The 17,859-nt window shown below is 35.7% G+C and overlaps 1 non-coding gene across 1 annotated transcript; it reads left to right on the forward strand.

Annotated features, from left to right (window-relative positions):
• The first annotated feature begins 2,606 nt into the window (after nt 1-2,606).
• On the forward strand, nt 2,607-2,713 carry LOC126000223 (U6 spliceosomal RNA). Its single transcript, XR_007492580.1, has one exon. It is a non-coding gene; the product is annotated as a U6 spliceosomal RNA (small nuclear RNA).
• The last annotated feature ends 15,146 nt before the right edge of the window (nt 2,714-17,859 follow it).

Below are 17,859 nucleotides of genomic sequence, written 5' to 3' on the forward strand. Positions count from 1 at the left end.
GCTCAGGGGTTACTCCTGGCTCCATGCTCAGAAATTGCTCCTGTCAGGCACAGGGGCCATATGGGATGGCGGGATTTGAACGAATGACCATCTGCATGAAAGGCAAATGCCTTACCTACATGCTATCTCTCTGGCCCCTCAACAGCTTTCTTAGCTCTTCTAGCAATTAAGTTACCCTCTTTGAGCTTCAGTTTCGTCATCTATAATAAGTAAATAATAACCTAATTACCTCATCAAACTGTCTCCATCAGCAAATACCTAGAAAACCATTTAGACAAGTACTGTCCCAGATTAGGAAAGCTCAATGAGTGTTCTTTTTATTATTATATTGGATTATCTCTTCTAAAAAGTGTTTGAAACTCGTCAAATTCTGCTCCCAACCAATATGAATCATCTGTTTGGGCCAGGAATTTTTTAGTATCCACTAAGATTATGTCCATTGTTGTTGCTATTATTGTTATTAAAATGTTATTTTGAATTCGTGAGATATCAAGCTATAGTGCGCTTTAGGAATAAATAAAAATCATCCAGCACTTTGATATTATACAAGGAAAATACTTAGTTTGCTTTTCTGAGTTATTCAGAAGTATGAGCCACAATTGTTTAAAAGCCCAAATTCTTTGACATCCTGGTAAATATTATTAACTTCTGATCCACAGGACCACCAGAAAAAATAATCCCTGAGCATAGTGTCAGGAGTTAGTTCTGAGTATAGCTGGATGTGGCACCATGAAACTAACCTCCAGTCCAAAAACTATGGGGTATGACCATTTTTAAGATATTGTGAAGTATTACAAAAAAAAAATAAAAGAAAAAGAAAACCAACCCCAACCCAGTGTTTAATTATGTGGTCACAACAATTATGTGGTGAAATACAGTATCACATGTTCTGTGTTTCAACATAAAAAAATGTAACGTGCATTTTGCTTAAAATCAATGTAGCCATTTTACATAACATTGAAATTTTTTTTGTTTTTGTTTTTGGGCCACACCCGGTGACGCTCAGGGGTTACTCCTGGCTATGCGCTCAGAAGTCGCTCCTGGCTTGGGGGACCATATGGGACGCCGGGGGATCGAACCGTGGTCCGTCCGAGGCTAGCGCAGGCAAGGCAGGCACCTTACCTTTAGCGCCACTGCCCGGCCCCGAAATTTTATTTATATAAGTTATATGTCTCTTCTCATTTTAACTACTAGATTCTATTTTTTTGTTGTTCTTTTTTTCAGCTCTCAGAAGGGTAAATCCCCAAAGTGTTTAATTCAATTGAATGTTCTATCATTAAAATAAAAGCAAATCTCAGTATTTTTCAGTTTTATTATTCTCTACTTACCATTACATTAGAAGATCTAATGTAAAATACTGACTCCAGTATGATACTTTCCCAAATTTCCCTGGGAAGTTATATAAAGGCATATATCAGGTATTCAAATTTTTATTGCATTTTTGTTATAATCATACTGTTTCTGGGGCCATTCCATGGGAAGATTAGCAAAAATAATAAAATGCTTTAGCGGAATATAGATATAAAATATGAGTAACTGTTCTACTTTATCAAATTCAGAATTAAAATGGGTTTTAAGTGATTAAAAATAAAGACATTTTCAATTTATGAACTTTCTTATTATCTGAAGAAAAGCAATAGTGGGGTTTCCAGCTGAGAGAAATGGTTGCGAAAAACATTTTGTTCCAGTTAGTTAATCTTTCCCTACATGTGCTATATTCATTGGATCCATTTTAAAAGCAAATGAGCCATCTCGATCTCCTCTCACATTTGTGGCAAACTCTTGCTGTGCCAATTTCAGATTACATGTGTCTTAGGGAAAATAAGATGTTCTAATTTTGATTATAATTTTAACTTAAAATAATTAAAATGTTTCAGTGTGAGACTATTACTCTGTTTGGCTCGTCAGACTGTCTTTGTTCCTTAAAAAAGGGAACGAGATGTCCATAAATATAGTGATCATTTGAGGCATTAAAATGCATAGTAGAGTGCATAATACTATGAATGCTACTAGATTTCATCTCAATCAAGTAATTGGTTAATGAAAGCTAAAGTTTCTCAATAAACATACACTGTAGTTTAACCATTTGGCATAATAAGTGTAGCAAACTTTCAATAGAACTTTTATTGTTGCTTGGTGGCCACGCGTAGTGGTGCTCAGGGTTTACTCCTGGCTCTATGTTCAGGGATCACTCTGGGTTCTACAGAACAATATTTTATGCCAGGGTAAAACCTGGATTGGCCATGTGCAAATTAAGCACAACTTGCTATATTATTTCTCCAAATCTCAATATAACTTTTTATCATAAAAAACAAGCAGAACCTTGCAATATGAAAATATAAGACTAGTAGTAATTATACGTGTAGATGTTTACATCCAGTGAAATGTAAATTAAAATCACAGAAGATACCATTACACACCAATTAGAAAAACTAAAGTTTAAGATGTTGGAATATATGGAATTCTTATGACTGTTGGAGGTAAAACTAGAATAATGACTTTAAGAAATATTGGTAGTTTCTTATAAAGTAAGCATATATCTATCTTCCATGATACATCATTCAACTCCTAAGCATTTATTAGAGAGAAAGAAATATTTCAACACTGTGCTCGCTTCAGCAGCACATATACTAAAATTGGAACGATACAGAGAAGATTAGCATGGCCCCTGCACAAGGATGACATGCAAATTCATGAAGCGTTCCATTAAAAAAGAGAAGTATTTCAACACAAAAGATTGTTCACAGATATTTAGAGTTTTATTCATATCCCAATTTTATTCAATCTAAACTGGAAGGCCCCCTAAATGTCTATAAATATTAATATTGAATAAATAAATATATAATGATACAGTGGAAAACAAGTCAAAAATATAAAGGAACAGAATACTAGTATGCATAAAAATGGATGCATCTCCAGTTGACCCAGGACATTTGATCTGCAGCATCCCATATGGTCCCCAAGCCTGCCAGGAGTGATTTCTGAGCACAGAGTCAGGAGTAATCCCTGAATGCTGCTGGGTGTGGCTCCCAAATAAAATAAACAAAAAAGAAAATGGATGCATCTCAAGAAAATTTGCTTTGCAAAGAAGCTAAGCATTAATAGAATATATGAAGTTACGGTGATAGAGTAGTTTTTTTCATATCATAGAGGATTATTCTGAGAAAATGGGAATACTCAACATCTTACATATTATAGGAAATACTATCATCCCCAATGCCTGTGCAAGGAAAAAAAACTTAATTTGAAATTGCTCTAAAACAACCTATATATTGAGGGAACGGAAACAGAAAAGCCAGGCATAGTGCAGCATCTTTGTGCAGAAAAGACTCAAAGTCCCTTGTGGAAATGGAGTTGGAATTGAATAGAGGCATTTAGTCAACAACCAAATAACTACCCAAATAAATCCAGACCATTCTATGCAATGGAGTGATAGATGAAGTCTCTGACCTTATTTAATTCACACTTCAGCACATTGAGACAAAGCAAATACAACCCAAGTTAACAGAATGATCACATATCAGTGCTGTAAAGGAAGAAAGAACACAGGTCTATTTGGTAGAAATATGTACTATGTATAGGAAATAAAGAACTTCCAAGGTGAGAAAGTGTTCAATACTTTAGATTTTTAAAAAATTAGATCACATGGGCCCGGAGAGATAGCACAGAGGTGTTTGCCTTGCAAGCAGCCGATCCAGGACCAAAGGTGGTTGGTTCGAATCCCGGCGTCCCATATGATCCCCCGTGCCTGCCAGGAGCTATTTCTGAGCAGACAGCCAGGAGTAACCACTGAGCACCGCTGGGTGTGACCCAAAAACCAAAAACCAAAAAAAAAAATTAGATTACCATAAACTACAAGTTACACCCATCACTTCACCAATGCACATTTCCCATCATCAATGTGCCCAGTATCTGCTTGCTCCCAAGCCTGGAGAAAGAGCTCAATTTAAGGAGTGAGATAAAATAATCTCTCTAAAATGTGGGCAGATGTTGAAGATGACTGTGGAGAGCCAAAGAAAAAAATCTGTTCTGTTGGGCTTCAAGGACATTGTTAAATGCATTTGAATCAAAGTGAGATGTAAATTCATAAGAAAATTTAGCTTAGAGGGTTGCATAACCTATGTTTACTATGAAATAGGTAAAAAAAAAAAAAACAAGATGAAGAGAATATGGATATAAAATTTAAAATGAAAAGCAAAAGAGTATTGCAGTATCCCAGGCTACTTGAAATGATGTGGTTGTGTCAGTTTCAAAAGTATTTTAGGTGGAAATGGGGCAGAACTCATAGGCAAAAAGTAATGTCAGGAGATGGCATTCCCAAGACAAATTAAGAGGAAGATTATTTTATATTTTGAGAAGTGTGTAAGATTGATTAGAATACTGTTTAACATTAGGGATAGACCAATATGTTCACTTTATCATATGGATATAAGGGAAAAGAGAAAAAACATCAGGACACTGTTAGGCAAAGGTCTCCTGGCAGGAGATGGGGTCCTCAATGGATGAATCCAGAAAACCTGCAAGCATCTGCCAACAGCGGTCGTCTTGTGGTTGAGAATATTATCACTGGTTAAAATCAACCTGAGAGAGTAGGAAGACGCAAAATAATATGATGTGGGAAAATATGGGGTGGGATCATCATTCTGTGTGGTTTAAAAGTACATAACACTTTCACTCACAATCTCACTTAATATATTTTGCAATTATATGGAAATATTTCTCACTAAGAAAATGAACATGGAACTCTTTCTTGCTTGTGGCTTGTGTATTATTGCATTAATACTGATTAGTGAAAGCCGCTCTACCAGCTGCCTGAAGAGTTGTCATTTCTTCGAAAGAAAGGAGTATCTAAGGGATTGTAGGATGACCAGTATCCAAGGACATTTTTAGCATTGTGAAAGATCTTGAAAACACTAGACAGAAGGAATGGAAGAATTCATTTGTTATTTTTTGTTTGTTTGTTTGTTTTTACCACTAAGACCTTGTATAGGTGTTTGTGACTTTTCAAGCTTGGACAAGAAAATCAGATTCCATTAAAAAAAAGTTCTAAGTCTTTATTAGGTTTGGAAGTTCCAACTACTCTTTTGGTTATCACATGTAATTCATTTTCTGAAATTTGCTTGAATTGTATAACAAAGACAGTTCTGACATTTTATAATGAAAGCTTAGAATAGCTTCGTAAGCTGTTTTATAACCCACCTCCACAATCTAGGCTCTGTTTTTTAATTCATACATTTGAAAATATTGTAGTTTTATTTAAAAGCACCATGGCTTAGAATACAGTTAGTCATAGTTTCAGGTATACATTGTTCTAATGACCTTTTTAAAGCTTAAATATCAGGCACTGATATCAATTTTTCAGTGATACGGTCACTTAGAGCAAACATTTGGTGAATATCCAATATTTGTTGCTCTGTATTCTTCTGTTAAATCTATCATCATGCTCTGAATGATTACCAGAATATAATAAAGTCTATAGAAGGAAATAGGATTTAAATTCTAGGTGTGTATATGTGTTCATAAAATTATCTAGTGAGGCAATGATTTTTTGATTAATTCAGAACTAAATAATGATGACATAAATATTTATTGAGTTCTTTATACATGCCTGGCACTCTTCTAGGCACTTGAGTTATGTGAGTGAACAAAATAAGGCCAGATTCCTGTTTATGTCAATATTCTATTTTATGAAGGGAATAAAAATATAGGCAATAAAAAGTAAACTGCATAGTATTTCAAAAGGTGATATATTCCATGGGGAAAATGGAATATGCACAAAACAAAGCAATATGCATCAGAAACAAGAAGCAAACTTATTTCTGCTCTAATCTCTCTGAATTCAGAATTGATTTTTTACAATGTTGTCAAACATTAGTTTTTAAATAGACAAGCCAAAATATTTATAAAAAATATTTGATTCCTTTATCTTTTCTGCTAAGGTTTTGGATCTAGTTATGGATCCTTAATGCATTTATAAAATATATCAATAACATAGAATAGAATACTATTATAACGTTATCATCTAAACTATAATAAACTTTAATACAATAAATAAAAGAGCAGTTTTCAACTTTTATCATAAACTTGATGCTATGAACTACATTCATACCAAAGAAAGCAAAAGAATATATCATTTAGATAATTTTATAATTAATACATTCAGAATATATTTATTTCAGCTTTTTCATGGTGGGTCATTTAGTATTTTGTGTTTGTATGCATGTGAATATACTTATTGTACTGAATCTAAAATATACTGTGTCATGGTTTTTTTGTGTGGTTTTCCTAGAGAAGGGATTACGCCATCAATGCTGTGGGGAACCAGGCCATGCCAGGGATAAATTTGGGTCTCCTACATGCAAAGAACATACTCCAACCCGTTAACTATCTCTAGGCTTTCTAATTAAAAATATTATTAGGGGACCAGAGCAATAGTACAGTGGGTAGGGCATTTGCCTTGCATGTTGCCAGCCTGGGTTCTATCCCTCAGCTTGCCAGGAAACATATGTCCAAATGCTGCCGGGCATGGCCCCAAAACAAAACAAAATATTTTTAGTTACCTGGGCTTTAGAGTAAGAGCAATATTCAAGGGGTAGGATGCTTGCTTTTCACAAGGTGACTCATGCTTTGTGCCCTTCCAGGAGTAATCCCTGAGAGAAGAACCAAAAGTAACCCCAGAGTACTGCTGGTTGTGGCCCCAGAAACAAAACAAACCACCAAGCCTAAAGCAATTCACCTAGGCTTTAATACACAGTGATGCCTCATTATTGGTTTTGAATTACAAAAACAGAAATTATACCATGGTTTTTGAGTAAGGTTTATGTACGTAAGTTTTAATCACTGTATACATTTTTTAAAAGCTTCTAAGAAATTGCTGAAGTAAATTTTCATGATGCCAAATCACTAAGCAAAATAGTTGTCTAAGATGACAATAGTTATGAAAGGGCAATCATCCCTGTAGGCTATGGGAAAATTGCCCATTTATGCATGCTGAACTCTTTCAACAAAAACACTATATATGTTTTAAAGTCTATTATACTTGACTCTCCTTTAGCCAACTTTATTCTATGTATAGACTCCATCTTTTCATAGAAGAAATGTGTGTGTTGCAAAATAGAACAAAAAAATGATCATTTCATTCTAGGTGATTGATAACTTCAGAAAAATTAAATTTGTTCCATTTATTTTATGGCAATAGTTTTACAAGAGAGACTTAGTTTTCCAGCAAAGTGCAGTGGCATATTTCCTCTAGAAAAATATAGTTTGCATTTGGCATCAGATAAGTAATTCCTCTAATTTGTCTAGGCTTTCAGCAGAGTATTGAAAAAAATGCCTTTCATTTATTTCCCATCGTTCTTTATGCGATTTAGTTTTTAAATCTCTAGGTATTCCTGGAGATTGGGAAATGGCTGTCTACTTTGTTAGAGGAAACTAACAGAAAAAGTGCTATTAAGCACTTGAGATTGATCAGATAAAGCCAGTATTTAAGACCCAAATAATCTCTTGCATGCTTCTCTGATCAGTAAAAAGACAGATAGTGACTCTGAGGAGAGTGATTGTATCAGTTAGACATTAAATTAACATTATATGTCTGGTAGTCCTAATGAATTTTCTTCGTTGTACTGTTTTTCTATCAGGTATATAACTCAGGCGTTCAAGGCAATATCAAATAAGCATAAACATTTTATCACTGCCAAAACTTGGCTCTTTGTGTTTCTTTTAAAGAAATAAAGTGGCCATTTAATGTATTGGTGAATTTATATAATTTATTTGGAAAACCTAACACTAGGATCTGGCATGAATTACATCAATACACTTGATGCAGTTTGAAAACATTTCATTCTTTTCCCTGTTTTTGTGAAGGTTTGTTTCCTTTTATTGTCTCATTAATTCCCCTTATTTAAAGCCTAAGACTTAAGCATTCACAGCTCTTATTACACACAATAAAATATGTGCTTAATGCCATTATACTTTCTAAATATTGTCTCTAAGGCAGTGTTTAATCACACATCTCCCCTGTAACTAAAATTTTAAATATATGTTAATTATCTGAACTCAGTTAAAATAAAATTATGATTAGAAAAAGATAGGACTTTCTAGCAAAGGCTACATAGACTGATTTTCAAAATTATTTTATTTAGCATAGTAAGTTTTTTTGGCCCATTATATGATTTTCTCCACACAGCAGGGTAAACTACTTATTTTTTACTAGCTGTCCAACATTTTTAATTTAAAACATCTCTCTTTTATTGAATGAATAATCCTTTACATTTAAAAAGCTAAAATATTTCATGAATATGTCATTTGTCATCTCTATATGTGTATTAGATTTACAACACCTAGGACCAATGTTTCAGTGCCATCACATCACCAAAATGACCCTTCTACCTATCATCTCATTCCTGCTAGCAACCACCATAGTTTTCACCAAATCTAGCAATTACCTCTTATATAAGTAAATATAAACACATAAACACACACATATATATATGTGTGTGTATGTATGTATACACTCACTTTATTTAAGCACCATGGTTACCAAATTGTTCATGGTTGAGTTTCAGTCATAGAATATAGATTACTCTTCACCAGTGCTCACCTACCACCTCCAATGTCTCCAGTTTCCCTCCCAACGTCCTTTCCCTACCTGCTTTTTTCTTTTTTTATTTTTTAATATCTTTATTTAAACACCTTGATTACAAATATGATTGTAGTTGCGTTTCAGTCATATAAAGAATACCCCCTTCACCAGTGCAACATTCTCATCACCAATGTCCTCAATCTCCCTCTTCTCCATCCCACCCCTGCCTGTACTCAAGACAGGCTTTCTACTTCCCTCATTCATTCACATTTTATGATAGTTGTCAGTGTAGTTATTTCTCTAACTGCTCTCACCACTTTTTGTGGTGAGCTTCATATTGTTAGCTAGACCTGCCAGCCCTCATCTCTTTTATCTCTGAGAATTATTGCAAAAATGTCTTTTATTTTTCTTAAAACCCATAGATGAGTGAGATTATTTTGTGTCTATCTCTCTCCCTCTGACGTATTTCACTCAGCATAATAGATTCCAAGTACATCATGTATAGGAAAATGTCATGACTTCATCTCTCCTGACAGCTGCATAATATTCCATTGTGTATATGTACCACAGTTTCTTTAGCCATTCATCTGTTGAAGGGTACCTTGGTTTTTTCCAGAGTCTGGCTATTATAAATAGTGCTGCAATGAACATAGGTGTTAGGAAGGGATTTTTGTATTGTATTTTTGTGTTCCTAAGGGTATATCCCTAGGAGTGGTATAGCTGGATCGTTTGGGAGCTCTATTTCCAGTTTTTAAAGGAATCTCCATGTCGCTTTCCATAAAGGTTGGACTCGATGGCATTCCCACCAGCAGAGAATAAGAGTTCCTTTCTCTCCACATTCCTGCCAACATTGCTTATTCTCATTCTTTGTGATGTGTGCCAGTCTCTGTGGCGTGAGCTTTTTTTCTTTATTGACCCTGTATCGCACAATTGCTAATGGAAGGGCACCATGCATATCATTTTATTCCCTTTCAGAACCCAGTTCTTTTCCAAAGTGACCAGTTCCAACTATCATCGTCCCAGTGGACCATTCATTCTTATGTGTTCACCGTTTTTGTGGTAGGCTTCCTACAATTACTAAGCCTCCTGGCCCTCAACTCTATTGCCTCTGGATATTAGTCCATACAATCATATTTTAGTATCATACAAATGAGTGTGGTCATTCTATTTCTATCCTTCTCCCTTTCATTCATTTAACTCAGCATAAAACTCTCCATATCCATCCATGTATAAACAAATTCCATGACTTCATCTCTGGGCACCTGGGTTGTTTCCAGATTTTGGCTCTTGTAAATAGCGCTTTGACAAACATAGGAATGCAGAGGGTTATTTTTTTCATGTTATTTTTGGTTTCGTAGGGTATATCTCCAGAGTGGTATTGCTGAATCATATGGAAACTTAATTTATATTTTTAGGGATATTTATATTGTTTTCTAAAAACGCTGGGCCCATCTAAATTCCCACCAGCAGTGAATGAAACTTCTTTTCTGCATGCATCTGCACCAGCACTGGGTGTTCTTGTTCTTTGTGATGTACGTCAATCTTTTTGGTGTGAGGTGATAACTCATTGTTTGGGAGTTGCTTCTTGTTTGTTTTGCCAGTTCATTTCCTTTAGTTATTGAAAACTATGTTAAAAGCAAATCACATTTGGGCCAGAGAGATAGCATGGAGGTAGGCCATTTGCCTTGCATGCAGAAGGACGGTGGTTCAAATCCCAGCATCATATATAGTCCCCCGAGCCTGTCAGGTGTGATTTCTGAGTGAAAAGCCAGGAGTGAACCCTGAGCGCTGCTGGGTGTGACCCAAAAACAAAACAAAACAAAACAAAAAAACAAAATAAAACAAAAAAGTAAATCACATTGGACCATTTTCTTACATAGAATGACTTTGTGAAAAGAAGTCAAACCTTCTCATGCCCAGCTAGTCTACATGAACTGGACTCTGCTTCCCATTAAGATAGAATCTCATGTCATATCCTTTCATTACCATATCCCAAGTTTCTTCCCCCATTGTGGCCATTACTCTTGCTTTGTCTTCTCTGCTCTGATGCCTGCTTCAAGATCATCCTTCTTCCATACTATTCATCTAAGATCAGATATACCTTTCAAAGGAAGTATCCTGACCATTCCTGTTCAAAGCCATCACATACCATCCTCTTACACATATCCAAGTTATTTCCCATAGCTCTTGACTCTCTCTAAAATATTTACTTTTTTCTTTACTTTCTATATCTCCACTTAAACCAAGCTCCTTTTAAGAACCAAGGAAGTAAGGCACTTAGGCAGTATATTTAGTATTCTAAATGAATAGAAAAATATTTTAAGACATAGTAGACACTGTCATAGTGTTCTCTTCCCTGTCCTAACCTGCCTCACGTCTATAAGGGAAAGAAAAAAGTACCTCCCATAGACGCAGGCTGCAGGGACTGAAGAAAAACTGTGAGCATTGATGAAGGAATTAGTGCTGAAACATTATACAACTGATATTAAATAACTTCTTAATTTAATAAAAAATCTTGTAGACACATAACATGTTACTTTCAGGTGTTCAACATAACAAATTGATACTTTTGAGTACAGAAGTCTTTGAGTAACATTGTTTTGATGAGCATAATTTTATTATGTTGATAAAAAAAAGTTTTTATCTGTGGCGACTGAGGTTTTCACACTATCACCATGATTTCTGGGGTTATTTTTATCTTCCACAACCCAAAGATTACATACATTAGGTTCATTGGTTTATCTAAATGGTCATTATTGGAGTCAGTGAGTTTGAAAATAGCTTGTGATGAAAGGACATTCTATGCAGGAATGGGTCCAACCTTATTATACTGAACTTTCAGCAGAGGGTCCACTTACCTTCTTGGAAAAAGTGAATGAATCAAATTGATAGTTTCAGAGCCCAAGAGATGATTATCCAAGTATAAACATCACCTGGCATGTGACCTGTCCAGGTTTGATCCTTGGCATTGCATATGGCCTCCTAAGCACCACCAGGGGTCGCTCCTGAGCACAAAGCCAGAAATATCCCCTCAGCACTACTGGCTGAGTTCCTCCCCTACAGGTGACTGTTTAATAATAGAAGTGGTGGGAATCTTCATTGATAAGTGCGGTGCCCATACTTTAGAAACTTAACTCTTGTTTATATCAAGTTTCCAAGGATTAAAGTAGTTTCATTACAAGCCAGTTCACTTAAACGCAGTTTTCAAGAAAATATGGATGACAACATACTATTAAATGTTGTACATCTTGTACATACAAAACGATCACCATAATGTATTGATAAGTTCACCACCAAATGTGTTACAAAAAGTTTTCTTGGGATGAAAATTTTTGATATCTATTCTCTTTGCAACTTTCAAAATATATTATTATTAACCATTGCTACCATGCTGCATACTACTTCCTAGGACTTATTTTTTTGCTGAAAGTGTATCTTTTGAGCCCTTTCACTTATTTTGCCCACCATGCACCAGCCTCATGACTCTGGTAACTTTGTGGACTCTAACTATTACTAAATTTAAGAGTTTGTTTGACTTTCTTTTAGAAATCTAAGCCCCTTTTCCTTTCTCTTATTAACAATTTTTAATATATTTATTTAAACACTTGATTACAAATATGATTGTAGTTGGGTTTCAGTCATGTAAAGAATACCCCCTTCACCGGTGCAACATTCCCACCACCAATGTCTCAGATCTCCCTCCTCCCTACCCCACCCACTCCTGTACTCTAGACAGGCTTTCCACTTCCCTCATTCATTCACATTGTTCTGATAGTTTTTAAGCATTTATCTACAAAAATGTTATCTGATTAAAATATCAACTTGCCTCACTTTTCATGAACTTCCTCCTATGAAGCTAAGTCAATGTTACCATACTTTTTTTTGCTCATCAAAAATATATTTCCTACCAGTAAAGTTTAATTTGGGTGAAATATTAGTTAGGTCTTGAGTTATATAAATTATGCTTAGATTGCCTTTCAAATCGGAGGCCTGGTAGCTGATGGAGCATATGCTGGCATTTCAAGACTTTTTGAGAAGATATTATCTAACAATGATGCATTTTCTCAGAGAAGGAGGAAATGTTCAGGAGAGTATATTTTCACATATACTAACATAGATATGTGTTATGAAACAGTGTGGGCATGAATTTCATGTCCATTTTCTCCTGTCTCCTCTTATCCTCTGATGCATACAATTCCGTGTTTTAGTATTGTTCCTTTAATATTTTGATTCACATTAATATGGAAAATATCCTGGGTGGATTAACACCTTAACCATACCTATTGTGTTTACAATATGAGAATCAAAGATGTTTTAAAAAGGAAAAAGGCAAATACAAGGATACCAAGAAGCAAAAAAGAAGCACCTACACAGTGAGGGCCATTCAGAAATATTGATTTTTTTTTATAAATAGATGAGAGTGTAATCGATAGTCTATGAGTCCTTTTTACTGGCTCTGCTGTTCATTGTATAAATTTATGATTCCATTTTATTTGAAAATTTAAGAGATTAAACTAGGTAACTCCTAAACAATTCTTGATGGGTCATTCTGTACTCGACAATTTTACATCTGATCTAGCCTCCCACTTCTCACGAGTAAAATGGAAAAGTGAGACACTGATAGAACAGTTTCTAGAAATATAATGACATTAGACAAAATGGCACTAGACCTTGAGTTCAATTCTTAGTGCATACATTTCATTTCACACCTGGCCGCAGTGTTTCGTGACACATATATTAATGTAGGTGCAACTATATTTTTCTGCACATTACCTCCTTCACTGAGAAATTGCACCACTGTTAGCAATTCAGGGGCAATTATACCGACAGTGCTGAAACAAAAGGCCTTTTTTACACCAGGTCCAATAAACCATTCCATTCTCTGATCTATGATTTTATTCACTATATTGTAGTTGAGCCAGAATGTGTCAAAATCATAGTAGGTTGAGCTATTCAATTTATTCTGTTTTTCAGGTATCCAATTCTTAGTGATTCTCATTTAAACTTAATTAGTAGCCATTCTTTTACCTATCTCCACCCGTCTTTTTTTACTCCTACTCTTCTCTTCCCTTGATTGAGCTATTAACAGAGGGTCACTTGTCCATTGTAGGGATCCTGGTAGCATAATAACAATATATTGAACTACATAAGACAGTATTTGGCTAGGACGTTTTATTCTCAATCATAGTTACAATTATATTAAACACGGTATACGTATCCATTACATTTATTAGAATTGTTGTGATGGAAAAAGTGATCCACTAATTCAGATTCTCAGGAAGGGTTCTGTAAATATTTGGTGAATACACATAACACTGGATCAAATATACTCTCATTATTACAATGAACCACTTCATTATAAAGGATGTGGGGATGTGGGGAAAGTGTGGGGTTAGAGGCTATGCACTAGGGCAGTTTTTTTTTATTTTCCCATAGCATGACATCCTGTCCTCATAAAAATGCATATAATGTAAAGCGGTGGCCCCAGGAGAACCTGCTGTGCTTTGCAGAAATTATTTCAGTCAATCTGTGGATTATCTAGCAGTAGGGGAGGATTGAGCTTATGTTTGCAGTTCCTGCATATTTCAACGACTGAAGAAAAGAAATATTAGGCATTAGCAGCCTACTATTATGACTGTAATTGTAAGCTTAACTTAGGGACTCTTTTATTTCTAATATACTGCATCCATGCATTATATATTCTATGTTCAGATTGTGAGTTCTGTACTTACTTTCGTAGAAGTAGAAAAACCTTGCCAATTTCTAAATTTACTTCCAGTCGACATTGGAAAATTAAAGAAAGCATTATTTCTGAAAGTGTGAATCTGACCACATTCAGGCCTTTAAGTCATTAAAACTTGAATAGTTTAAAACCACAACAGAGAGGCCGGAGTAATAGTACAGTGGTAGGACCTTTGCCTTGCACACAGGCAACACTGGACAAACCCAGGCTCAATCCCCGGCATTCCATAGGGTCTCCCCAGCATGCCAGGAGCCATTTTTGAGTGCATAGCCAGGAGTAGCCCCTGAGCGCTGCCAGGTATAACCTCCCCCTTACAAAAAAAAATACCCTAAAACCACAAGAGGTTTTCTTTTCCCAAGTAGATGCTTTAAATCTTTTAATCTCTGTTGTAAAAACTAGCCTGGGAGCTGGAGCAATATTACAGCAATAGGGCTTTTGCCTTGCAAATGGCCAACCCTGGACTGAACTGGTTCAATTTCCAGCATCCCAGATGGTCTCCCATGTCTTCCAGGAGTTCGGGGAACTAAAAAAGGAGGTATAAGATGTGTAAAAGACAGGTAAAAGATGTGGTACAATCAGGGAGGAAATAAAAACAATGATGAGATATCATCTCACCACACTACAGAAACTGGTACACATCACAAAGTACAAGAAACTGCACGTCTATTTTGTATTTAGCTTGTTACAGTCTGGGTCTCTTGATTCTATTGTCATTGACTATGGCTTGGGTATTTAGATCTGACTTAAGGGGTTGTTTTAGTTGGACATTTCTGGTTTCCTTGCTTTTTTTCTGTATATACTACATATGAATGACATTATCTTTCTATTTCTGATGAGTTCTCTGAGCGAAAAAATTACTTTGCTTTCCATCCATGTCTTAGCAAAAGATAAAATTTAATCTTTTCCTATTTCTGAGTTGTGTTTTATTGCACATTGATACTACATTTAAAAATTACTTTATTTAATACCATGGCTACAATGTTTATGATTAACCTTTAGCCATACAGTATACAACATCCTTCACCTTGCAAAATTTTCATGTGTCCCCATTTTTCTTCTTACCCAGTCTCCAGTCCTCTCCTTTGCCTTCCTTTGTGGCAGTGATTTATCAATTTTCTCTCCTCTTTTCTCGCTCTTTCTCTTGTTTTCCTTTTAGAAACTGTGCTTTTCAATATGGTCAATGAAGTAGTATTCTGCATATCACCTTATCTCCTTTTAGCACCCAGTTCTTGTTCAGACTGATGATTTTTGACTACCATTATCATATTGGTCCTTTCTCTGCTCTAACCGCACTCACCAGGGACTGATCCAACTGGCCCTGATTTCTATTTCTGAAAATTAATACCATGCTATAATTTTTAACTATTCCACAATTGAGTGTGATCATTCAATGTCCCTTCCTCATTTCACTTACCATAATACTCTATAGCCATCCATATATAAGCAAATTTCATTACTTCATTTCCCTAAGAGCTGCATAGTATTCCCTTTTTTACTGTACTATTCAATTTTGGCTTTTTAAATTATTTATGCACTGTGGTTACAAAAATATTTATAGTTGGATTTCAGTCATTGAATTGTGAAGATGTAACTCCATTTTTTATACACTCAGTTGTTCTCAGATACATGGGTATATTTGCATGGGCTATTGTGAATAGTGCTGCAATGAACATAGGAATGCAGAGGGCATTTAGGCATTGTGATTTTGGGATCCCGGAAAGTTTTTCCAGGTGTGGTATTGCTAGATATTATGGAATCTTATTTTTTAGGGTTTTTTGAGGAATATTTATATTGTTTTCCCAAAAAGGCTGGACTCGTCTACATTCCCACCAGCTGTGTTCTTGTACTTTGTGATGTGTACCAATCTCTGTAGTGTGGTGAGATGATATCCCATCATTGTTTTGATTTGTATCTCCCTGATTATACCACATACTCTCTATGTAATTATTTGTTCTTTAGCCCTTGGCTTATTTCCATATCTTGGCTACTGTAAAAGGAACTTAAGTGTGCATATATCTTTCTAATTTTGTTTTCTATGTTCTTTATTTACATTCCTAGGAGTTGATTTATGATCATATGGTATTTTCAGATATTGCTATACTATTTTCTAGAGAGGCTAAATCCTTTTTACATTTCTACCAACGATGACTGCGTGATCCTTTCCATTTTTATTACCATATCTAAACCTGCACAAGAATTTTTTTTGTTTCTGGCCTTTTAGATAAAGGTCATTCTTTTTTTTGGGGGGGGGGGTTTTGGGCCACACCCGGTGACGCTCAGGGGTTACTCCTGGCTATGCGCTCAGAAGTTGCTCCTGGCTTGGGGGACCATATGGGACGCCGGGGGATCGAACCGTGGTCGTTCCTAGGCTAGCGCAGGCAAGGCGGGTACCTTACCTCTAGCGCCACCGCCCGGCCCCGATAAAGGTCATTCTTACAATAGTTTATCAGTGAATCTATAACATAATAACTTTTAAAATAGATTGGTTAAATATAGTATAATCTTTTAAATTAAGCTTGCACTATAATACTACATATGAACGTAGATATTAATTGAAAATTGTAACAGTTAATGGATCTTTTTTTGGGGGGGGTACACACTTTGCGCTCAGAAGTTATTCCTGGCTCTGCACTCAGAAGTTGCTCCTGGCAGGCTCAGGGGACCATATGGGATGCCAGGATTTGAACCAGGATTCATCCTGTGTCGGCTGCATGCAAGGAAAATGGCTTACCACTGTGCTATCGCTCCGGCCCCAGTTAATGGATTTTTATATATATTTTATATACTTACTCCTATGATAATATCTAGATGTATCTAGGAATTGAAAATAAGATCATGTCATTGTTTTTCTTATTTGTGTCATTGAAATGGTATTCAATATTGATCATATAATCAATTCAATATTGATCATATTTCTGGGCATAGTGAGAGATAGAGTAAAGTGGGTAGGATGCACGTCTTTTATGTGGTCAACCTTTTATTCCATTCCTGGCATCATTGTGCAGAGAAGTAGAAGTAAACCCTGAATACGACTGGATATAGCCTCAAAACCTAAAAGAAGTGCTTTGGGGGCATCTCCTATGTGGGTGGTGGTCCGAAGACTGAGGGGACCTTACAGAGAATCTCAGCCTACAAGGTTGAAAGCTCAATGCAAGGATCCAAGAACATTGTGCTGCTCAGACCCTGTGATGTCAGAGATTATCCAACCCAACCAGATAGTGCTGGGGTCCTGCAGGGCCCTGTAACCTATGATATTCAAGTAGCTATGTGGGACTCGGGATCAAATCAGATTTGCCTGACTACAAGGCCCTTTCTTTAGCCCCTGTACTATTTATCAAGCCTCCAATAATATACATTTTTATTTTAAAATAATGCAAAAATTACAGCTATCTAAAGTAATCTCTTACAAATTTTAAACCTATTGATTGCATGTAAATTTCTTTTATCTTTAAAGAATATTTGTCTGGTGAAGTAGAACAAGACATAACTGCATCATCCAAGTGTGAACCCAAAGAGATTCTTAGAATATTTTGAA

The sequence above is a fragment of the Suncus etruscus genome, chromosome X (assembly GCF_024139225.1).
Source record: "Suncus etruscus isolate mSunEtr1 chromosome X, mSunEtr1.pri.cur, whole genome shotgun sequence".
Classification (NCBI taxonomy): Eukaryota; Metazoa; Chordata; class Mammalia; order Eulipotyphla; family Soricidae; genus Suncus; species Suncus etruscus.